Consider the following 10,744-nt stretch of genomic DNA (forward strand, 5'->3'; position numbering starts at 1 on the left):
CTATCTCCAAGCCAAACACCGGGTCAGCCCTCAATTCTTGGCCGGTGGAGGCATCACCTCGTTCGGCTTGCGCTTTATACTTTCGACGAGGTGCATAACTCCAGCCCAGAAACAATACCCGAATAGATAGCCTACGTTTATTGCTCTTTAGTCGCTTTCATTATAGTCTAGAGGTAGGCTAAATCAAGTTAGTAGGCTATACCGGTGATTGATTTTTTAAAGTATGAATTTAGCTCAGGAAAACGAAGATTTCAAATAGATTCGTTGTGGTTCCATTTCATGTGAAGATTATGTTGTCAGTTTAGGTCAATTTATCTCATAGCCATTATATCTGGTTTCGTTTGTTTAGAAATCCGCGTGCAGTTATAGCTGTTGAAGTGTTGATCGTGGTTTGGCCAAAATAGCATACAGTTAGTTCCCTCACTGGTTGTGCTTAATGATATACTTACACAGACAATGCTGAGACGGAAAGAGAGTCCACAGCCACCCGTACCTGAATGGTGGGCTATCGGACTCGATTTAGTGATTATATTTCAGGGCTGTCCATTTCCGTGACTCGCTGCTGTTTTGTGAACGATTCACAGCAAGGACAGCGACTAATAAACCGGACATTGCCACTTTAAAAACTGCCCCGGGCCATTTGAAAAGCGCAGAGACAGATGCTGCGTCGAGGCAAGAAGAAAAGAAAACAAATGAATTTGTTCATTTGGGCAACATCGACAGATATATAACGCGGTGAGTGCTCGCTTATAGCCTTAGAGAAACGAAATATATGTTTTTTCTTCTGATGTGTAGCCTATCTATGTCCTCTTCACTTGGTTTGAGGCAGAATAAATTATTAATGCTCACGTTATGACCTACGCAAAGTGATTATTGTACATTCACTTTATTTGATTGCCTTATAGCCTAAATAGTGAAAATAAATAAAAAACAGGAATAGCCTGTCGATAGCTCTCATATACTGTACTATATACACGTAGACTATTCATTTTATGCTAATATGACCTTCTTCGCTCTCATTTTCAGCATAAACTGCAACATTTTCAGCATAAACTGAAACATAAACTGAAATATGTCTATCCTCTGAGCGTGAGGACACAACAGCGTCCTGACTCGCCTGAACAGTTTGTTGGTATGTGTCAAACCCCATACAGTACATAACACACTTGAGACCATTGCAACGACCCCTAAGGCGCCCCGACCAAAAACTTCGTCTTGGTACTGTTGTGTTGTACCTTTAAGAAATCCATTCTGTGGACCCTCGGCTTGATTAACTTGAATTCCGTTGGTTAAAGAGCCGTTTGGCGCCAGTCGGCTGACGCACCACAATAAGAGCAGACACTTGTCACTTCATATTTACCCTAAAATCCAACCAGCAGCGAGCACCCTCCAATCCCCCTCGCTATCTACGCCAAAGCTGCGGCTTATGCCTGGAGTTTTTGGTCTGAGAATGCTCTTTCGAGGGGATTTTTTTTAAACTTTGCATCAAAATGTGAGAATTTGGATACACGGAACAGTCTGCCCTGATGTTTATCTGACGCAGAAATAGTAGATCCGGTTCCGCTCTAGCTCAATCCAGAACATCGTCACTTCGACATAAAAACTGAAACAAAAACTCATAATCCTTCCGAATGAGTTCGTCAGATACAAACCACACATTTCCGATTGACCCTTCTATCGCAGGCTGAGTCGGTGTTTTGTGTATGTCTACATTTCTTCCCTATCAGTGTTCGCACAGCTCCATTGGCATTAGTGTCAATAGAATATAACACATTCCTTTCCAAGTGCGTGTTGAGAGCTTGAAGGATTTACGTTAGATTTGAGAAAAAAAAACGGAATGAAATTAAATGTAATCTATGCGTAATTTATACGTAAAGTAGCATACTATTTAGAGTTTCACACCTTTGACATGGTATAAGGTTTTGTGGTCTATTCTAGTGCATCAAGGTTATATGGATATCTTACTATCTTATTCATATCATCTGATTAGGAATGTACCACTAATAAAAAAAAATGTTTTTAAACACCCTGTAGAATGAGCCTTGGTGGTATGAGGTGAGACACGTGTTACTTATATCTGAACATGAAAATCCCAGCAAAGTCCAGGACGTTGTTTTGAACTTGTAAATTCTAAAGAAACTAGAGAGAGTGGAATATTTTTTGGAACATAGATCACTTGTTTTTGCAGACCTACCCTTTTAAAACCTGATTGACGTCACTATGCAATGTGCAGTAAGATAAAACTAATTGATATTTATTCCAAAACTCATTTGACTTCCAATAGCATTTTTATCTGAGAGACATTCTGTAAATGGTTTTATAGACTTATTTTCACACCAGTCGTGCTCAAAATGGTAGTGAATTTAATTATGCCTAGTTGTCAATACATTTTGTGATCACGGCGAGCAGAATATAGTATGTAGGCAGGCCTTTATCAGGCTTGAACTGAATCAATTATTCTGCATAACATAATTGGAATCTTTATGATGTGGCTTAATTTAAAGGAATCAGGTAAATTGTGATTTCATTTCTAGTATGAACAATGTAATCATAATAATGGGAAATTGTTGAAACCCTGTAGAATTATTGTTGTTATAATAGGTTAAGGATGGTCAGTTATGCATAATGGATAAGGATATAACATTTTGTGACTACTTTTCTAGCTCATTAGGCCCAACATGTTTCATCATTTAGTTTTGTGAATATAATGTTCTTAAACCTTTTACAGTTAGGGAATGTATGTATAGGGCTACAGTTTAACATGAAGCCTATTTCAGATCTTTTTGATTTTGCTCGAATACATTTTTAAAAATCAATCTCACATTTTTTAAAGCACTACTCTTCCTTTGTACTTGTGTTTTTCGTCCTTTATAGGCGACACATTCAACTAGTGGTCGACTGAGTCAGTCAGTTGCCCAGTCAGTGAAATGAAGTGCATTCCAACAGACGCTATACTGCTGCTAGACTATATAGAAGACTCATCGTTAAAGCTTAGCCTACTTACTGAGGTTCAAGTTGGGCAGAATAAACATTTTGAGCGAGAAAATATTAGTACCACATAGAGAATGTTAATGGTTTCTATGTATATACTTAAACAATTAATTACATCAACAACGGGTTTGCAGTTACGCTCCAGTTATTTGCTCTGTGTACCCAACATGTACAGCGCCTTCAGAAAGTATTCACACCCTACTTTTTCAACATTTTGTTGTGTTACAGCCGTTATTAAACATGTATTAAATTGAGATGGTGTGTAGGTCATTGACACAATAACCCATCCTTTCAAAGTGGAATTCTGTTCGTAGAAAATGTTAATAATTAATCAAAATTAAAAGCTGAAATGTCTTGAGTCAATAAGTATTCAACCCCTTTGTTATGGCAAGCCTAAAAAAGTTCAGGAGTTAAAATGTCCTTAACAAATCACATAAGTTGCATGGACTCATTCTGTGTTCAATAATAGTGTTAACATCATTTTTGAATGACTACCCCATATCTGTACCCCACACATACAATTATCTGTAAGGTCCCTCAATCGAGTAGTGAATTTCAAGCACAGATTCAACCACAAAGATCAGGAAGGTTTTTCACTGCTTCACTAAGAACGGCAAAGATTGGCGGATGGGTACAAATAGTATAAAACAGACGTTGAATATCCATTTGAGCTATTAATTAGACGTTGGATGGTGTAACAATACACCCAGTCACTACAAAGATACTGCTCAGGGATTTCACCATGAGGCCAATGGTGATTTTAACAGTTCAGCGTAAAACAGTTAGGGTTTAGTGGTTGTGAAAGGAGAAAACTGAGGATGGATCAACAACGTTATAGTTAATCCACAATGACAGAGTGTACTGAGGGAAGCCTATACAGAGAATCCTGTTTGCAATAAGGCACTTAACTAATACTGCAAAAAATATGGCAAAGAAATGTACTTTTTGTCCTGAATACAAAGCATTATGTTTGGGGAAAATCCAACACAACCCATCAATGAGTACCAGACATCATTTTGCATTAAGCCCTGTGCCATGTAAGTCCACACAATATAATTTGCTTAATTGCAAGTGTTAGGTGAAAATGTGCGGAAAGAACAGTACACCTTCAGGGTCATTGTGGTGATCCGCGTGTTACTGATATGCTGCGGGAAAATTCTAATTACGAAATAACGGGTCACTGTATTGTTACTACTGTAGCCTTATTTGTCTGAAATTTAGTTTCGTTCTTTTTTAGGCTACTCCCACTACATTGTATTTTTTCTTTAATCTTTTCTTCTTCTCATCCCATCTCTCCTGCTATATTTAGCCGGTAGACTGAGGCCTTGGCGCCAGACCGTTTAAGACCTGTCAAAGTCCCTCATATTTCCCCTTGTCACATGTATACCCAGCGCCTCCTCCAGCCAGGCTACCACCAACCCCCTCTCCCTCCTCTTCCCCATCGCTCTTTCATTCTCGCTTCCCTGCCCCCACTCTACAGTTTAAATGTCTCTCAATTTCTTCATCTCCCACTCATTAAAGCCGGGTTTTAATCCCTCTTTCTCACCCTCTGCGAATTGTGTTCAATTTGCTCGTCTTCGTGCTCGTGTTGTCTCATTGACCCGAGTCAGCAGGGCTGCCGGTGGGCTGTCTTGTCCGCTTGGCCAAATTGCGACTGATTGATGAAAAATAACTATTCTCACAAGCAGCACCGTTAGCCGAATAACCCCCACCCTACAGCAAACGTGAATACGATGTTATTTTCACGTGCAGCTATCACCTTGAAAGTAGGCTTTTGTAATAATAGGTTGAGGTTATTTGTAAAATATTAGCAGAGAACTGTTGATTACGCCAGGTCCGTCGATTGTAAATTTATTTAGCGAATAGTATAGCCTATTTATTGTCTTTCCGACACACATCTTGAAATTGACAGCCATAGAGAGAAGTATTCTAGGTCCCAATTCTATGCTGACAGCCTACCTTTCACAGGTAGCAACAGGTGGGGGCGCTAAAATGATCCCAGGGAACCGAGGAACAACCTTACTGCCGCTTTCCAGCCTCCATGTTACTTCACTAAACCAATATACTCTCATGTTGTCTGTGTTGTTCACTGTTTCACTCTGTCCAGTGATTCAAAGGTGTGTGTGTGTGTGTGTGTGTGTGTGTGTGTGTGTGTGTACGTGCGGGTGCGTGTTTACACACATTACATAGTTTGCTACCCTTGGACATTAATTCTACGTGACCTGTAGTAAAAATGTATTATTTACTTTAATATACAAAAACATCAATGCATTTAGAAAGGCTTTTATAAACACGTCATGACAGCGGGTATATCGTTCTTGACAAAACAATGGAGGAAATATCTTCCCACCAACATTTACCTGCGTTGTCATTGTCTGTGGTTGAGAGTGAATGGAGTTTTTGTTTCTTTTCTGCTTCTGGCAACACAGGTTGAAAACACACAATACTCCATGCAGCTCCGGGAATGTTCCTGCCTGCAGCCGGCCCTCTCCTCCCCGGCTTCCCAAACTTTGATCAGCGAGGCCTAGCCGCGGAGCCGCTTGAGCCGTGCAGCATGTGGGTTGCTTTTTCAATTACAACCCAGTTCGTGACCCTGGCATATATCATTAACCCCCCCAATCTCACTGCAGCAAGCTTACACAAGCGTAATGGGTCAGGGCACACTAACAGCATCTTATTTGAGTGCAAAATAGCAGCATAAAGACGTACTTGTTTGCCATTCATTGATTTCTGAAAATATATTTAACAAAAGCACGAAATAACTTACTATCTTTAAGCATATCATGCGATTTAATGAAACATCCATATCATGGTTTCGGTCGAGTGGCATTGAATGGACCTTAATGGATAGTTTCAGTGATAACAGTGGATTACAAAAACAACAAACCACAACCTCAAAATACCTCATAGATGGCAGTTTTAGGATGCTACTGATAGCAACGTGTTAGAATAACATAGCCACTAAATCCGTAAAGTATTTATGCAATGCATTATAGCCTAATGATTGTAATTAAATGACGCGGGTTAAACCGTAGGATATTTTGTGAGTGATATAGCCACCTGGAAGAGATTTGATCCTTTGAGTAGTCCTAGAATAAATAAAAAAGCATTAGCCTACGGAGAAGGAGAATTGCCTGCAGATTGATTGATCTTTTTTACGCCTACTGTTTACATCTTGTGAATACTGACAAGAACCGTAACAAATTATAGTTCTTAGTTCTTTCGGCGGGTAACTTTGACAATAGTGCTAACAGTGATTTGTACGCACCTTTGAATTTGTGTTGCAATGCTTTGTCTTCGTGTCGATAAACTGATGTAATCGAAGTCTTTACTAGATATATTACAACCTCGTTAAGGTCATAATGCTACTGACTCACAACTTGTAAACAAAGCTGCTGTCCTCGGACATTGTTAGGGTTAGAGATATAGGACAATTGAAAGTTACATGCAAAGTGTATTTTATGCATCTAAGAAAATTAAGAAACAATTAAAATCCATATGGGTGATGTAGGCTACAAGTATGTCTACCTACTATATAGGGAAAGGTATGTCATTAACTTCACTAGAAAGCTTCATGTAATTGCTGCATCTGCAGTTGAAATAAACCGAAAAATAGGCCACATCTGAAATAAATGGGAGAGAACTTCCAACACCTAGGAAATAATCTGACTGACTTCAGAAATGGAAGGTATAGGCTATATAGCCTAAAATGTTGCTCTGTCCGGAGTACCCGCTCATGTGCATTTGACCTGTATCCCTATGGTCTCATGAGTCTCTCGTTCTGCCCCTGAACAAGGCAGTTAACCTGCTGTTCCTAAACCATCATTGAAAATAAGAATTTGTTCTTAACGGACTTGCCTAGTTCATAAAAATAAAAACAACTTTGTGGATAGGTCATGTAGGCCCAGGGGTCCTAGTACCACTGGTTAGGAACCGCTGCTATAGACTAACAATTTTGGTTTCAAATGTCTTAGCTCAAATAGGTAGTAGAGAGACGACAAGTTAATCAAATCAAACTTTATTTGTCACATGCGTCTAATACAACAAGTGTAGACTTAATGTCCTATTGACAACATATATGTGCACATAGCATATCAATTTCTGTTCAGGAACGTAACTCTATAACAGCCTTGATCAATTTGATGTGATGTTGCAACACAACATGGAGAGGCTGGCTATTATGTTTGACATGCACTCAGTTCCCTTGAAAATAGCCTTGTTGCTCTCTACTATGGGCTTCAGTCCTATCAAACTCGTGTTGATTTAACAGAGTTGAACTTGTTGACAGTGCTTCAAAATTCAATTTTCAACTCATGCGACCGAATACATTGAATCGTATTATATACAGAAGCGATATGAAATTACTTGGGTCAGGGGGAAATTACATTTATTTCAGACATACTTTCATTTAGCAAGGAAAGCACTTTCCCGTGTTCAATTTCGAACGTAACCGCTCACACGATGGTCTCCATCATTGAATTAGAAATAAGTGTACACATAGGCAGGCTATAATCTTGCTCAGAATCAGGCGATTGGGGTCCTCAGTTTATGAGGAAGCGTTTCGTTTGAATAAAATCATTGATGCATAAAACATTTTCATTGGACACTTTGGCAATGTAAACAACACAGAACTGTTAGGTTAGGTTATAAAAAAAAGTATTCGCCTCCTGTTAGACGATTGAAAAGCCTGATCTGAAAAGTGGCTATTAAGATTACATTTGTACATTCAATTAACAATAATAATAACCCTATGCGAATTGTAATTGTTTAGTGACATTTGTTTTATTCACTAAAAGGTCATAAAATGTCATCAACATACCTGCAATGACCACGGCATTTCCCAATATATTTTTCTGTCATATTCATACGAACAATAGGATATAATACATGGTATTGCCTTTGATTGGTTTCAAATGGCTGGCACTATAAATTAATTCGAAGTAGACCTATTTGATATCTAGTTGTCTCCTTTGTGGATCAAAAGAGTGCACTGAGGAAAGGAAAATAATTATAAGTGATTAAAAAAGAGGGAATTTTACTTGCCTAACATAAATATTTGCTAACAATGTAAGTCTTCCTAGTCTATTTAGTTGAGAGGATGACAACAATTAAATGACAGCAATCAAAATACTATTTCAGATCTGATATTGTTAAATGTTCTGTATTGTACACACATTATAATGCTATTACAGTCTGATAAATTATTGAATATAAGTGAATAACAAATTCCATCACATTTCAAGACACAGATATGTACACAAATAAATCACACAAAGTTAAAGAAATACAGTATATGAGGTTGGATAGAGATTACTTTTGCTCTGTAATTTGCGTTCTTTGGGCAGTGCATTTTTTTCTGTGTGATTTTGAGCAAAACAATGTTAGCAAAAGCTTAGCAAACCTGTCCACAAGTGGTTGTAGCTAGCTATGTATCAATACGGCTTCTCTTCTGGTGCCAACCTTGTCTCTCCTCTCGCTGCTCTATCTATTCACAGGGTTTGCTGGCAGAGGAGGATGGGTATAAATGGAGACTGTCACAGGAGAGGAGGGTAAAAACCAGGGGCATGTTCAGGAGGCAACCTTTTGAAACAGAGTGAAACAGCTAAGGTGTGCCCTCCTTTAACAGGCCCCTGCCCCTGGTAGAGGTGCAAGCTGGGGCACTGGCCTGGGCATGGTTCCCTCAGACTCAGAGAGACATTGGCATGCAGGGCATCATGTCACAGTGTGGGGCACCAGGGGAGCGTCAGTGGGCAAACCATAGAAATATAATGAATAGAACAGGCGTCCCCATTCAAGTCAATTATGCCCACAGTGGAGGTGTCATAATACCCATAAAACCCAGTGGTCAGACAGGGAAATGGTTCCAATCGTTTTATCCATCATTAATTTTTCCCATAGGGGAATTTAGAAATACTTCAAATTAGGGCTGTGTTTCTTGTAGGCTTACCCTGGTGTGATGTTATGATAACCATGTAAATCTCTCTCGGACAAGGTGACTTATCAATATATTTGGCTCTATTTACTCTCAGATTCAAAAATGCTAATTAGCTTCAAAGTAGACATCACACAAAACTACAAATCTCTGCAAGCTCCTGCACGTCATCACTAGCTGACACCTCTGCTATCAGGTATTGTGTCAATTTAAAACTGCCAAAAGGGCAGTGCTGAGGCGTCACTACAGCCTCGGGTTCGATCCCAGCCGGCTGTGACCGGGAGACACATGAGGCGGCGCACAATTGGCCCAAGTTAGGGAAGGGTTTGGCCGGCCGGGATTTCCTTGTCTCATCGTACTCTAGTGTCTCCTTGTGGCGGGCCGGGCGCCTGCAAGCTGATTTCGGGTGGTCAGTTGGATGGTGTTTCCTCTGACACATTGGTGCGGCTGGATTTTGAGTTAAGCGAGCAGTGTGTCAAGAAGCAGTGCGGCTTGGCAGGGTCGTGTTGCGGAGGACGCATGGCTCTCGACCTTCACCTCTCCCGAGTCCGTAGTGGAGTTGCAGCGACGAGACAAGACTAACTATCAATTGGGGAGAGTTTTTTTTTTTTTAACCAAAAGACAGTTCACAGAAATGTCAGTTTAAAGAAATGTAGACAATTTATTTATTACTACATTTAGCTAACAGATAGTTAATCCAGAGATTCTTACCTTTGCCTCGATTCGGCAGCCTCCTCCAGGTCATCCTCCAGGTCATCATGGCATTTGTAGTTCTTAATGATAGCCACATTAGCAGCTAATTAGCGTTTCATTATTTTTTTGTGGGGGGGGGGGGGGGGGGGGGGGGGGTAAATACAGGCAAATTATTGATAAAAGTAACTGGTTATCAAAACGTCACTCCAGGGTAATCCTACATGGGTAACCCTACATGAAACACAGCCCTTATTTTACGTGTTTATAAAATCCCCCATGAATGATGATGAATGGTAGAAAAATGATTTGAACCATTTCCCTGTTTGACCGCTAGGTTTTATGGGTATATGACTCATACTGTGGTACTCTATGGGTGGACAAGTCATATGTGCTGTAATTTGTTGATTAAACTGACATTACAAAAAAATACATTAGTTTGAATGAACATGGAAATGATTGCATCACATTACCAGGCAGCCACTGTAAGTGTACCCATGTGTTTACTAATCAAAAATGCCAGGGTTAGAAGTTCCAAGCCCATTCAATTCATTCTTTTTCTATGGGGCAAACAACCTGAAGGCAAGAGCAGAGCCAGTGCTCGTTGGTCTGAGTATGCCTGCTCAAACACATTCACATGGCCATTGTTTCAGTCTCTGGCCTGGTTTTGCTCCTGTCTAAGGTAAGTGAATTGCATTTAAACATAGGGGCCCTACATCAATTAGTATTGTACTGATTTTAGATTCTTGAACATTTTGTAGTTCTTTTGATTCTTGTTCTGAGTGTCAGATAAGTTTTAGAGTGTTGTATTCACAGTCTGCTTTTCCACAATAAACTGGCAGAAAATGTGTACTGGCTTTGGTGTGGTTTATTTATTTTCTTTAAATTAAACGAGAAGTCTCTTTACATTTACAGAAGCACAAGCTGCTAACTTTTGTACACGTGATTAAAACAATGACTATGCAGCTGTTATATTTACTTAGTATATATGAAATCATTGAATATCCAGGGGTGATAATATAACACAGCAAACTATTTTCCAAGTCTTCAGTATTTCATTAACACGAATGTATAGCAAATAACTACTCAGTATTGTACAAAATCAATATTACAGTGAAAATGTATTAATAA

General features: G+C 39.4%; 1 protein-coding gene and 1 long non-coding RNA gene across 6 annotated transcripts in view; one reads left to right on the forward strand and one right to left on the reverse strand.

The window, feature by feature from the left end:
* Positions 1 to 6: 6 nt before the first annotated feature.
* LOC118944759 lies at positions 7 to 9,258 on the forward strand. Its single transcript, XR_005040053.1, has 4 exons — positions 7 to 735; positions 1,027 to 1,132; positions 5,421 to 5,547; positions 8,487 to 9,258. It is a non-coding gene; the product is annotated as an uncharacterized LOC118944759 (long non-coding RNA).
* Positions 9,259 to 9,510: 252 nt separating this feature from the next.
* The window catches only part of LOC110507115 (breast carcinoma-amplified sequence 3), a 353,145-nt gene continuing 351,911 nt past the window's right edge, over positions 9,511 to 10,744 (reverse strand). For all 5 annotated transcript variants that reach the window (XM_036965503.1, XM_036965506.1, XM_036965504.1 and 2 more), the window contains one exon: positions 9,511 to 10,744. This exon is cut by the window's right edge and continues 1,354 nt beyond it. The gene's annotated coding sequence lies outside the window, so the exon portion shown is untranslated.

Source organism: Oncorhynchus mykiss, chromosome 27, assembly GCF_013265735.2.
Source record: "Oncorhynchus mykiss isolate Arlee chromosome 27, USDA_OmykA_1.1, whole genome shotgun sequence".
Classification (NCBI taxonomy): Eukaryota; Metazoa; Chordata; class Actinopteri; order Salmoniformes; family Salmonidae; genus Oncorhynchus; species Oncorhynchus mykiss.